The sequence below is a fragment of the Anabrus simplex genome, chromosome X, assembly GCF_040414725.1.
Source record: "Anabrus simplex isolate iqAnaSimp1 chromosome X, ASM4041472v1, whole genome shotgun sequence".
NCBI classification, from domain to species: Eukaryota; Metazoa; Arthropoda; class Insecta; order Orthoptera; family Tettigoniidae; genus Anabrus; species Anabrus simplex.
Genome location: NC_090279.1, coordinates 116,404,897 through 116,418,999, shown reverse-complemented (window position 1 = coordinate 116,418,999; position 14,103 = coordinate 116,404,897).

Here is a 14,103-nt window from a genome sequence, read left to right as displayed (position 1 = left end):
CTGCCAGGTGTTATTCTAGACCGCTCCAATGGAGTACAGAAGCCTTGTGTAGCCGCTCCTCTGGATTACAGTTGCTACAAGTTTCCCTCCTCTGCCACCGATGGCTACCAAAGTCTGCCTTCTCCGCCACTGATGCCGTTGGGGTTTTCACCCATACCCTGGGCTTGGGCCCTCCATATTTGTGCGCTCTGGAGAGAGGGTGTCCCATTATTTTAAAGCACCCAGGAACTGGGCTGCCTGTTGGTATGCGGGTTGTATTGGGTATTTCAACCAGCCCTACTGAATTGTACGGTCCTCCTATCTGCCACCCAGGGACGCGCCCTCTAGGGGTTAACAGGCTTCCCCGAAGGGCTCTAGGAATATACAGGTAGTTAACAAATTTACTTGATTTAAAAAAAAAAGGGGGAAGGAGGAAGTCTCAGTGTATTCACCATGTGAGGGTGGCAGATGAGAATGAAGTTGACAAGTTTTATGTAGCATTGAGTGACACTGTAGTCAAGGTGAACAGCAAGGATAGGAGAGTGCTAATGGGTGACTTCAATGCAAGAGTTGGAAGTAGAACTGAAGGATACAAAAGGGTGATTGGTAAATGTGGGAAAGATATGGAAGCTAACAGGAATAGGAAGCGTTTGCTGGACTCTGTGCTAGGATGGGTTTAGCAGTTACGAATACATTCTTCAAGCATAAGGCTATTCACTGCTACACATGGGAGGCTAGGGGTACCAGATCCATAATAGACTATATTTTAACAGACTTTGAATTCAGGAAATCTGTTAGGAATGTAAGGTTTTTCAAAGATTTTTCGATGATACAGACCACCATCAGATCTGTAGTGAACTAAGTATCTCTAGGCCTAAGAGAGAGAAAGTGAAATCTGTCTACAAACGAATAAGGGCAGAAAATATCCAGGACAAGGAAATTAGTCAGAAGTACATGGATATGATTAGTGAGAAGTTCCGAACAGTGGGCAGTAAACAGGTTCAGAATATAGAAAGAGAATAGGTGGGATACAGGGATGCTGTAGTAGAAACAGCAAGGGAATGCCTACGAACAACTGTGTGTCAAGATGGGGAAAAGTGAACATTCTGGTGGAACGATGAAGTGAGAGCAGCCGTAAACGTAAAAAGAAGGCTTATCAGAAATGGCACCAAACAAGGGCCGAGGAAGACAGGGATTTGTACGTAGATGAAAGAAACAGAGCGAAACAAATAGTTGTTGAATCCAACAAAAAAGTCGTGGTAAGATTTGGGTAATAACCTGGAAAGGCTAGGTCAAGCAGCAGGGAAACCTTCCTGGACAGTAATAAAGAAACTCAGAAAGGAAGGGAAAAAGGAAATCTATACTAATATTATAAAGAGGAAAAATTTGTATGTTTGTTTGTAACAGATAGACTCAAAAACTACTGAACCGATTTTAAAAATGTCTTCACCTATAGAAAGCTACATTGCCAGTGAGGAAATGGGCTGCATTTCATTTTCAAAACAATTCGAGGTGGGGGGCACGGGAGGGAGATATAAAAATCATCATCATCATCATCATCATCATCTGTTTACCCTCCAGGTTCGGCTTTTCCCTCGGACTGAGCGAGGGATCCCACCTCTACCGCCTCAAGGGCAGTGTCCTGGAGCTTCTGACTCTTGGTTGGGGGATACAACTGGGGAGTATGACCAGTACCTCGCCCAGGCGGCCTCACCTGCTATAGTGAACAGGGGCCTAGTAGGGGGATGGGAAGATTGGAAGGGATAGGCAAGGATGAGGGAAGGAAGTGGCCGTGGCCTTAAGATAGGTACCATCCCGGCATTTGCCTGGAGGTGAAGTGGGAAACCACGGAAAACCACTTCGAGGATGGCTGAGGTGGGAATCGAACCCGCCTCTACTCAGTTGACCTCCCGAGGCTTTTCAAATTTCGTGGCAGAGCCGGGAATCGAACCCGGACCTCCGGGGGTGGCAGCTAATCACGCTAACCACTACACCACAGAGGCGGCAGATATAAAAATAATAGGCTAATATAGGCAAAATATCAAATTTGTCGTATTAGGACAAGACAAAGCTCAATTTAATCCTCTTGATGCAAAAAACAAAACTCAGTAAGCCCTACAGTCCCGAAAACCATGTTTTAAGACCCTAAAACCAACCATTATGGAGATATTGGCACCACACTACCCCTGCTCTAGGAATCAGATAAAAGAAATTAACTGTTGTAACCATGGCAACATCAGCTCCAGGTTTCTAGAGCAGCGAGATTTTTATACTTCACCCCCTTCCCATCCCCGCTCAAAGGAGTCCTATGAGTGCCTTACACAACAGTATATTTTTTCCAGATAGTAAGTCTTATGTGTACCGATTTTGGTTGGCAGCTATGCCTAAACGTACATGCATAATCTCGCTGCTCTAGAAACCTGGAGCTGATGTTGCCGTGTGTGTGTGTGTGTGTAAATGACACATCTCCTAAACCACTGGAGCAATTTCAACCAAACTTGGTACACGTATTACTTACTATCGGGAGACGAGCACTGTGGGGGTAAGCCATCCCTAGTGCCCTTAAGGGAGGGGGCTCAGGGGGGGTCGTTATAAAAATGAAGTCCAAGTGGGAGGAGTAGGGGGTGAGATATAAAAGTAATCGAAAAACTACATATAGAAATCTTATTTCCATCTTCTTACTATATATAAAAAGGGATGTATGTGTGTGCGCGCACGCGTGTGTGTGTGTGTAAATGACACATCTCCTCCTAAAACATTGGAGCAATTTCACCAAACTTGGTACACTTAACAGTTGGTATCAGGAGACAAACCGCGTGGGGGTAAGACACCCCTAGCACCCTTATGGGCAGGGGGTGAGCAGGGTGGTATAAAAAATCATCTAGAGTAGTATCGAATCCATAGTTTTCGTGGTCGCTGAAATGAATAGTGACACTCCAAATTTTTTAAAGTTCATGTTCAGCCCCCTTTTGGGTGAGGGTGAGGGTGAGGGGGGAGTGAGATATAAAAATAATCAAAAACAGTGTCGGATCTACAATTTTCGGGGTCACTCAGATGAATGGTGACAATCCAGATTTTTTATGTCTTAGGGGTGGAGGGCGAGAGCGGGACAGTCTCATTGACAGTTGAAATCCTGTACATCGTATCTATAGTGTGACCGCTAAATACATACATATTAATTTTTGACAGGATCAAATATTTCCCAGTCGATTCAAGCTTCCATAAGGACAAAGTTTTACTCAAAAACGAAATAATCTAAAACTTGAAATAAAACACATCTAAATAATTCTAAAACCAGATAATAGATCGTAACATATCAATCTGCAAGTCAAAAAGGAATTCTGTAAAAATTCACTTCACACATACTAACTGGTAATGCAAATCTTAAAAGGTAAATATTCAGAAACTATCCGGGCAACGCCGGGTACTACAGCTAGTTAACAGTATTTTGGGTAATTCAGGTGAACACATAATAGATTCCAGGGAATCACTGGACAGGTGGGGGGAATATTTTGAACATCTTCTCAATGTAAAAGGAAATCTTGCTGGTGATATTGCGAACAGCCAACCGCATGGGGAGGAGGAAAGTGATGTTGGTGAAATTACGCTCGAGGAAGTGGAAAGGATGGTAAATAAACTCCATCGTCATAAAGCAGCAGGAATAAATGAAATTAGACCTGAAATGGTGAAGTATAGTGGGAAGGCAGGGATGAAATGGCTTCATAGAGTAATAAAATTAGCATGGAGTGTTGGTAAGGTACCTTCAGATTAAACAAAAGCAGTAATTGCACCTATCTATAAGCAAGGGAACAGGAAGGACTGCAACAACTATCCAGGTATCTCATTGATTAATATACCAGGCAAAGTATTTGTTGGCATCTTCGAAGGGAGGGTGCGATCAGTTGTTGAGAGGAAGTTGGATGAAAACCAGTGTGGTTTCAGACCACAGAGAGGCTGTCACGATCAGATTTTCAGTATGCACCAGGTAACTGAAAAATGCTACGAGAGGAACAGACAGTTGTATTTATATTTCGTACATCTAGAGAAAGCATATGACAGAGTGCTGAGGGACAAGAAGTTCACCATACTGGGGGACTATTGGATCAAGGGTAGATTATTAAAATCAATCAAAGGCATTTATGTTGACAATTGGTTTGCTGTGAGAGTTGACGGGAGAATAAGTTCAGGGTACTTACAGGGGTTAGACAAGGCTATAAATTTTCACCTTTGTTGTTCGTAGTTTACATGGATCAACTACTGAAAGGTATAAAGCGGCACGGAGGGATTCAGTTAGGTGGAAATGTAGTAAGCAGCCTGGCCTAAGCTGATGATTTGGTCTTAATGGCAGATTGTGCCGAAAGCCTGCAGTCTAATATCTTGGAACTTAAAAATAGGTGCAATAAGTATGGTATGAAAATTAGCCCCTCGAAGACTAAATTGATGTCAGTAGGTAAGAAATTCAACAGAATTGAATGTCAGATTGGTGATACAAAACTGGAACAGGTCGATAATTTCAAGTATTTAGGTTGCGATCAACAGTGTTCTGCAAGAAGGAAGTCAGCTCCCAACGAAACTATCTTTACACCGGTCTGTTTTCAGACCAACTTTGCTTTACGGGAGCGAAAGCTCGGTGGACTCAGGATATCTTATTCATAAGTTAGAAGTAACAGATATGAAAGTAGCGAGAATTATTGCTGGTACAAACCGGTGGGAACAATGGCAGGAGGGTACCCTGAATGAGGAGATAAAGGCTAATTTAGGAATGAACTCGATGAAGCTGTACGCATAAACTAGCTTCGGTGGTGGGGTCATGTGAGGCAAATGGAGGAGGATAGGTTACCTAGGAGAATAATGGACTGTGTTATGGAGGGTAAGAGAAGTGGAGGGAGACCAAGACTACAATGGTTAGACTCAGTTTCTAACAATTTAAGGATAAGAGGTTTAGAATTAAATGGAGCCACAGCACTAGCTGCAAATAGAGGCTGTGGTGATGTTTAGTCAATTCACAGAGGCTTGCAGACTGAACGCTGAAAGGTATAACGGTCTATAACGATGATGTATGTTAATTCTGGTGAGATTTGCTTGTGTTAAATGTGTTTAATACATCTGCACTATTATTCAATTATTTACATTCTAGGCCAAGTTGTTCTTGTCTAAAATGGTTTGTTTGGGCCTTTTATTAGCGCCATACACAGAAAACTTATAAAATATATTGTAATATTATATGTGTTGAAATACCTATACATTTGAATCACCACAGTCTTCATTTTTGACACTTTTGTCATCAGTTCATGTTTCATGGGATTCTTCTACTTTCTTCATCTTTTCGCCAGTTACCTGGGATTGGCTATAATTTTGATTTAAGCCCTGTTTAATATTGTTTATTTAGTATTTCATTATTCTGAGGTGGTTAGTAGTGATCACAAACACCAGTCTCCGAGCTAGAAGAATGAACGAAATGTTAATATCCTTGGCCTGTCTTTGAAATGAACCCAAGGCCCTTTCTCCAATATGCTGACAATTCATCCCGGAAGCCGAACTTCCAGGTATACTTAAGAGCCCAAAATAAACATTCTTAAGAGAACTGTTGATCATTTATAGCAGAGAATTCAAATAACCAATTGATTTTTGTTTAAAAATATTCAGTTTTCATCTAAAACTTTCTAGTGCCCTACTAGATTTTGTCCAGAATATTTGCCCATTCATGTTTATAAATAATTTTTTTTCTTTTTAACAATTCATGGTGGTTACTAAACCAATTCATCATTTATAATTTTCCTTAGAACAACTGCATTTTGTAAAACCCTTACGAGTGTCACCCAATTAACAAAGGGCCAACTACTGACTCAGAAGCAGGAAAGTAATTGCTTGCAAAGGGAACCTCTAGACTGAAGAAAACCCAACACGTGTAGTACAGATTCACGGCTACAGAAATTTGAGGGAAAACCTAACAGATGTGGGATATGGCTACATTATTCCTAGCATACAGATTTGTTATTTTTGGTTTACCTACCTACAGGGTCACCTTTGCAGTAAATAAATGGAGATATGGAGCAACGTTGAGATAATGAAATAGTTAAAATTTGCTGTGTAATAATATTTATACATATATTTGTGAAAACAAATGATGAAATGTTAACTCTTTCTTACCAAAGTTACTTCTATACAAACAGTATTATTTCTCCCATTTAAAAAAAGTGAGTATTAGTGAATATATTCATACTAAAATCTCAAAACTGGTACGAACGAATTCTTGCTTACAACATTATGTCAACAGAGAACATTTAGTACTTACGAAAAAAAAAAAAAAAAAAAAAAGTCCTCAAGTATACCTTTAGTGAAACAATAATTTATTTTTCTTGCCGGTGGCTTAACGTCGCACCGACACAGATAGGTCTTACGGCGAAGATGGGATAGGAAAGGCCTAGGAGTTGGAAGGAAGCAGCCGTGGCCTTAATTAAGGTACAGCCCCAGCATTTGCCTGGTTTGAAAATGGGAAACCACGGAAAACCATCTTCAGGGCTGCCGATAGTGGGGTTCGAAGCCACTATCTCCTGGATGCAAGCTCACAGCCGCACGTTCCTAACCACACAGCCAACTCTCCTGGTGAAACAATAAATCATGACAAACTTGAAGAATGAAATGAAAATTATGAGTCAAAACATGTGAATTGGCCCTCTATTTCATCAACATTATCCACATGCAACAATACACTTTAGTAGTAGTAAATTAAATATATTTGGGCTATTTTTAAGTAACTTAGCAAATTCAAAATATTATAGAAATTATAAAAAAATTATTTTTATGCAGTGTTTAAAATAATTCTGTAAGTGCACGTTGTAAATTATTGGAATTCGGGTATAATATATAAACAAGAACAAACTATTAAATGTGAAACACAGGTGGCATAATTCTTGATAAACATACAGAAATATTTTAATATCATCGAGTTGCTATAGGATTTTTTAAAATGTATCAAATCAAACCAGTAAACGTCATTTATTATGATAGTGTAAAAAAATGGTTTCGCCCATTTTTTCACAAATGACAGAACTCTCTGTCTTGTGTTGCATGCACGTGATATAGCATGCACAGCGTACTAGACTACTGTGACTTTCTTAACCTGCTGAGTTTTAAATGGTACTGCTCCAAAATGTTTCAGCTTTTTTTATTTTATTACATCTGCTTCATAACTAAAAATATAGCCTTTTTATTTGCAGATGTTGGTCGTTATTGTTTTAAGAGGAAGTACAACTGTGCAACATCTGCCTTGGTAGCGTAACTGTCAGTGCTACTAGCTGCCGTCATCAGAGGCCCAGGTTCAATTCTTGGTACTGCCAAAGATATAAGAATGGCAAGAGGGCTGGTATGAGGTTAAAATGACACACACATCTCACCTCCATTGGCACGGGGTGGGTGCGTCTGAAAAGAGCTCTAACACCTCGGGATGAAGACAAGAGTTTTGTTTGGCTCCATGATAAATAGTTAGCATGCTGACCTTTGATCGAAGGAGTCCCAGGTTCGATTTTCCCAGCTGGGTCAAAGACTTCAACCTTCATCGGTTAATTCTTATGGTTCAGAGAGTTGGGTGCTTGTGTCATCTTCTGTATTAGAATTCATTTTAAGTAGGGGGAACTATCCTCACAAATGTGCAGGTTGCCTGTAGGGCATCATCTCGAAGGACCGGAGGCCATACACTATTATTATTATTATTATTATTATTATTATTATTATTATTATTATTATTATTATTACTACTACTATTGGCCGATCAGCTTCTATAATGACTACCAAGCTTGGATGCAAATACATAAATAAATGGGTAAATAATGGTAAGGGATATGGCAAGATGGATAGCAACCACAAATATCTCTTACCATTATTTATTCCTGAGCCCCTCAATTCTCTCTGTTCTTCAAAATCCAAAGAATTTTTTAATTCACTTTTTTTCTTAACTTAGTGCTGATGTATGGGGCAGACAACTGCCAGTATTTACAATTTTCAAACTATGATAGCTCGTAAACTACTTGCAATAGAATCCTAAAAAACAGCACCACTGACATTCTAATTTACCGTACTTCAGTTTTATTCCGTTAATGTCAAGAGGAATGGTTTCATTTGAAAAAAAAAATGTAACTTTCTAAAATAAACACACATTCTAATAATAATTAAAATCAATGGTTGAGCTTCAATTAAGAGCCCTTGGTTACATTTCATTTCTGTGAAAACACCACATCAATAGCACCTACCATTTCAAAAATATTTGGGATGCAAATGTTAGGTGATTTTATCATACACATAGAAACATTCCACTCTACCAAAGAGTTGCTAGTGTGTGCCTTGAACACACTCTTAATTGCAAGTCTGTTAATACATGTATAGAATGCAAGAGGCAATCTGGAAACTCCTGCACATACCATCTGCGAGCATTGGCTGTATTCCGACCAGATTCTCCATAGATTAAAATTACATGTGTGAACACGCCCGCCATGTCAATACATTGACAACAACTGTATTTATTATTTATTTAGCGTAAGGCTTTACACTTACAATACATACGTACATGATTTTGGAGAACAACTGTCTCTGGAAACTAGTGAGCAAAATCACTTATGTTGCCACTACCATGTTGAATCTCTTGACTTTACAAAATCCAAGTCATGAAGCTTGGTCCCTTCTCAGACAAGAATTAGTTCAGTCAGAAATTCAACAAAACAAAACTGCATCTCACACAATCATGACTTCCTAAAGTAGCAGAGAGAAAGAATTCACAAAATACACATAAAGAAGAATCTGAAAATTCTGAAAGACTGTGTCCCAGAAACTGTATAGCGGAGTACTCCAGACTTTTTATTGCGAATAAGATAACTACTGCAATTGCTGATATCAAGCCAGGCAAAGTACCAGGTGTGGACGGTATTCATCCAAAATTCATCATTTTTTGTGGTTGTCCAACTTCTTCACGAACATCCTACAGAGTAGGCAATTGCCAAAGTTATTCAAACAAACAAAAATCATAACCATTTTGAAGAAAGGCAAAGCTAGCGATAAACCAGAGAGCTATTGCACTATTGCCCTGCTTGGTGAGACATATAAATTACTAAAAGGGCTCCTTCTCAACAGAATTTGCCCAGAGATATTCAAGAAAATCTCAATGGAGCAGGCAGGATTCAGAACGCACAGGAGCACTACAGATCAAATAGTGTCTCATACAACTTACATAAAAGCAGGCTATCAGAGTACGGTTAAAAGATAGGTGACTTTTACCATGTGACAGCAACCTATGACACAGTCTGGAAGGATGGCCTGCTCTTCAAGTTTCTGAAAGTGCTCGGCTCTTGCTAAGTACATACGAGGAATACTGTGAGCATCAAAAGATCACTAAGTAATGGACTTCCTCAGGGTTCTGTTCTTGCTCCAATCTTATTAAGCTTATATATTTGAGATATGCCTGCCAACTTTCAAGAAAATTTGGTTATGCTGATTATCGGACGTTTCCTACCAGAGATACAACATTTGAGAAATCCAAGATGACCCTAGTGGATGACCTTAAAGAGTTGTTAATTTGTTAATTTGTGGAGACTTACAAATAATTCCAACAAAACAGAAGTATGTTGCTTCCATCTAAACCAGGCATCGTCAACCTGGAGCGAAATACCTTCGGAGCCAGTCTGCTCAGTGCTTGGGAGAGGTGGATACAGCTAACTTCAAGAATGGAGGAGAAGTTTGTGAAGTTATGTGTATCGAAGCTAGATAGGTAAATAAGTTTAAACATGCTGATTTTTATACTGATGTTCCATAAAAGAGAACCTCTAGATTACACAAATTTATTTATCCAAATTTTAGTTTCGGCAGATTGAAGAACCTAATGGTAAACAATTTTTTTGACAAGTTTCTTTGTATTGAATAGGTGGATATATAAATAAACACTTACACTTGTAACATACTTTGTATTTACGTACATTTCAATACGGACCTAACATGAGAATTATAACATGTAAGTTTCTTAACGTCGCACGCACACAGATAGGTCTTACGGGGATGATGGGACAAGAAATGGCTAGGAGTGGAAAGGAAGTGGCCAAGGCCTTAATTAAGGTGTGAAAATGGGAAACCACGGAAAACCATCATCAGGGCTGCCGACAGTGGGTTTCGAAACCATTATCTCCCAAATACTGGATACTGAAAAATAAAAAGTACATTCACAGTAATTCACTTGATTATGAAAGTCATTTCCATGTAATTCCTGATGGGAGATATTTGCGACGATGCAGTACGTGTATTACACTACGACGACTCATTCCACTGCCTCTAGCAGTGTCGCGTAAATTAATGTGTAGGTTCACAGCAACAGAAGTCACAGAACTTCTCCTGTGGTGGGTCTGCTATGGACACGTTTGTGTACTGCTACACTACCTGTTTCAAACAATTATTGTTTGCTGCTACGGTATGGAGTAGACCACACAGCCAGCGACCCAAGGCCGAGAGTTAGACGGCGGGAAATGAGAAATAACCTGACATCCTACAGGAGCCAACAGCTTAGGTCAGAGGAGTCCATTAGGAGGGTGATGGTCCCTCAGTGGAGGAAATGCCACTAGAATCCATCAGGTAGCGTCTGCACTTCATGTTAGGAGCGTCTACCAACAGCGGCTGTTCCCCATCTTAGAGGCAGCTGAATCTACACCAGTGTAGGCAATGGGAAACCACACTGGTATAAATATCCAGGAAATCACTATGGCGAGAAACCAGAAACCATTATCATAAAAAATAAAAAAAAAACAACGGAAAAAAAAAGTTTTGAACATTACTGCTCAACCCTCCTGATTTTGGTACTTGTGAGTTGGCAACTATACTTGTTCAGTCGTCATTTCCCTTTTTACCCATGAGCATTGTGAAATTAATTGTAAATGAAGGACCCCTCGTCCACTATAAAACCTTAAGTGATGCTGTATCTGCAATATGCCCGGGCAGCCCTTAAATGGGCGAGGGGTGATAAGAACCTCCCGGCCCAAATTAGTGAATTCTACAATAAGAATGGGGACTTGGAATGTCAGAAGTCTCTCTGCAGCTGGCAAGCTTGACAATCTTATCAAGGAAATGGTTAGATTAAGATTACCATTAATATATTAAAGGGAATTAGCGAAGTTCTGTGGCCTGGTACAGGTAAATTTCATCGTAGTGATGGTACATTCTACTACTCTGGTAGCAAAGATAATGACAAAGATCATAGAAATGAAGTTGGAATCTTTGTAAATCCTGAATTTACAAAGTATGTCAGCAACTTTGTACCAATTTCAGATCGAATCATGTTATTACAACTTTCATGGTCACTTTTTAACATAAACATCTTGCAGATATATGCACCAACAGCGGAAATAAGTATGATGGCAAAGAATAAATATTCTATGAACAACTTGGAACTGTTCTTAAAGACCTAAGAAGGATAAAATAACTGTCATAATGGGTGATTTCAGTGCAAAAATCGGTCGAGGACATCATTCTGACTCAGTAGGTGAATTTGGGCTTGGTAAATGCAATGACCGGGGAGAAAAGCTGTACGAATTTTGTGTAGAACATCAAATGGTTCTCACCAATACATGGTGCAAAACGTCATTTACACATATGGAAAGTTCTTCAAGATGATCCTCAGAATCTTGACCCAACAAGGAACTTAACTGATTACATTCTGATAAATAAGCATTTCAGAAATTCCATCAAAAGTGTCATCGCATATCCAGGTGCAGACATAATCCATTAACCCTCTAAGCGCCAACGTCCTTTTGAAAGCCCCTTTGGTTTTCATCTGAGAAATGCCAACGTCCTCTCAAAAGGACGTTCAGTATTTATTTTTTATTATTAAAAGTAACAGTCATTTCCTTTCAGAATTTCGCAATATAGTCAGTTGAAGACTTACTATTTTTGCAATAAACAGCCTCATTTATTTTCAAGGCCATTCTTTCAGTATATTAGTCTAATCAGCAGGCATATTTATTGGCGTGGCTGTGCAACTTGTTCCCTCTGTGTCCAATTGCTCTCGATCTTTTACTTGTTCATTTATTGCTGTGAAAATGATTGTATATCCATTGTGCTTGACAAAACATAAGTGTGTTTGAGAGGTCTTGGAAAATATACTTGCACTGAATGTTTTTATTATTATTATTATTATTATTATTATTATTATTATTATTAGTAGTAGTAGTAGTAGTATGTTGTGTAAGTGTTATGTAAAAGACATTTGTACTGTATTTAGTTAGTAAGTAATGATATATAAACGAAACAAGTGTAATTAGACAAGTATTTTTGGCTCATTTGTATATATATTAATTAATTTTACTACAGATTTATTTTAGGCACAAAATGAATGAAATTTTCAATTTAGCTTCATAATAGGTTGTACTAATTAATAAATATGTTTGCGATGTATAAACAAAATTTTGTTCTACCAAAATTTTATTGCTAAACTTTTGTTTTGTTTTATTTTTAATTAATATTTTTGGGTTTCGGCTGCCAAATGTTTACTAATGGTCATAAATGAACTCTTTATTCTGGCATGCTTCTTTCCTTCCACATGATTTTTTAACGCCTACTTCCCTATGTTGCTAAGAAAAAATTATGTTTTACATATTGTGCAATATGCTGAAAATATGTCCTGAGGCATGGATTTCAACCATGTGTGGAAAGTATCATCAAGCAGCCATCTATCATTAAACAAAGTTTTCCTTGGCTTTGATGAAGACATTGTTAGCTGAAAAAGGAAGTATGATAAGGATATTCTCAAAATCTTTAAATAGTCCTATACTCCGCACGGCCTTCTTCTAAACTGACAGTTCACAAGACATGTGAGCATTGCCTTACCTATGCTGCCAGCACTCTACTGCTTCGATAACAGTTGATGCACTCGTAAAATGTAATACTGTACTACGAAAACCACACCCGAATCACAAGTGAAAACAAATTAACAAAACCTTCAAAGTATATGCACTTCCTAACAATATCAGACACTAAAACAAGAATAGGTACATTATTATTAAGAATAAATTATTCGCAGCTAATGACTGGCATAGGAAGGAGGTTATGGCTGATCGAGACCACGGTGCCAATTTTTGCCGAGTGATATTCTTGCCACTTGTCTTTCACAAACTATACTGGGGTATTGTACACAGACGAACTATATGCTAACCAACACACGGATGTAAATAAAATTACATCTAAACTGTTGTATGTTGGGTATTCAGCCCAAAGGCTGGTTGGATCCTCAACAGCTCCGCCATCGGCTGTCATAGATGGCCTAGGCATCGCTGAAGAGGCTACTGGGGAAATGAGGAGTGAGGTAGTTTCCCGTTGCTTTCCTCACATCTAAACTAAACACTATTAAGCCTATACCACACACGCCGAGCGAGGTAGCTTAACCACGTGGTGATGTAGACAATACAGTTGGCAGCTAGGTTTCGAAACTGCACTCAATCAATATAAATCGATATGAATGGCAGCTTGAGATTCGCTGGATCAAGACCGAATACAAACATACGGTACTTCACAAACTCAAAATCTCCTAACCAACAAACTTACAATGTGATGTCACTTTATTTTAAATCTTGTTCTGTATTCACAAAATTACACGTGATATTACAAGCTGCTAGTTGTGCTTCAAAACTTCCGAACCTGTCGCACGAAAGTTAGGTTAGAAATTAAAATAGCGCGTCCCGAATGGTTTCACGAAGCATTGCACATTTACACAAGGCTTACCTACATCAGCGCATTTAATAATAATCATGAACACTCGAATGAGTATTAAGCTTAAGTGAATTTCACACTTTCCTGCATTCAGTCAGTGTTTTTTGTCTGTTGTTACATTTTACGAGGTAGTGACTATCACACACGTCATTACATAGTAAACAAACACAGTCATCCGTTGGGTTGTGGAATTTTGTCTATATGTATATTTTGCTGTGGAAGCCATGTATTTAAGCGATTAGAAAAATTGAGAACACAATATAGGCCTAATTTATCACGCTCACCATTCCCCAACACCACAGAATATTCAACAGTAAGCAGATCAAAACACTGAAAATTCGATCGATCAATCAATGGATCATATAGCTATTGATGCTATCGGTTACTTCA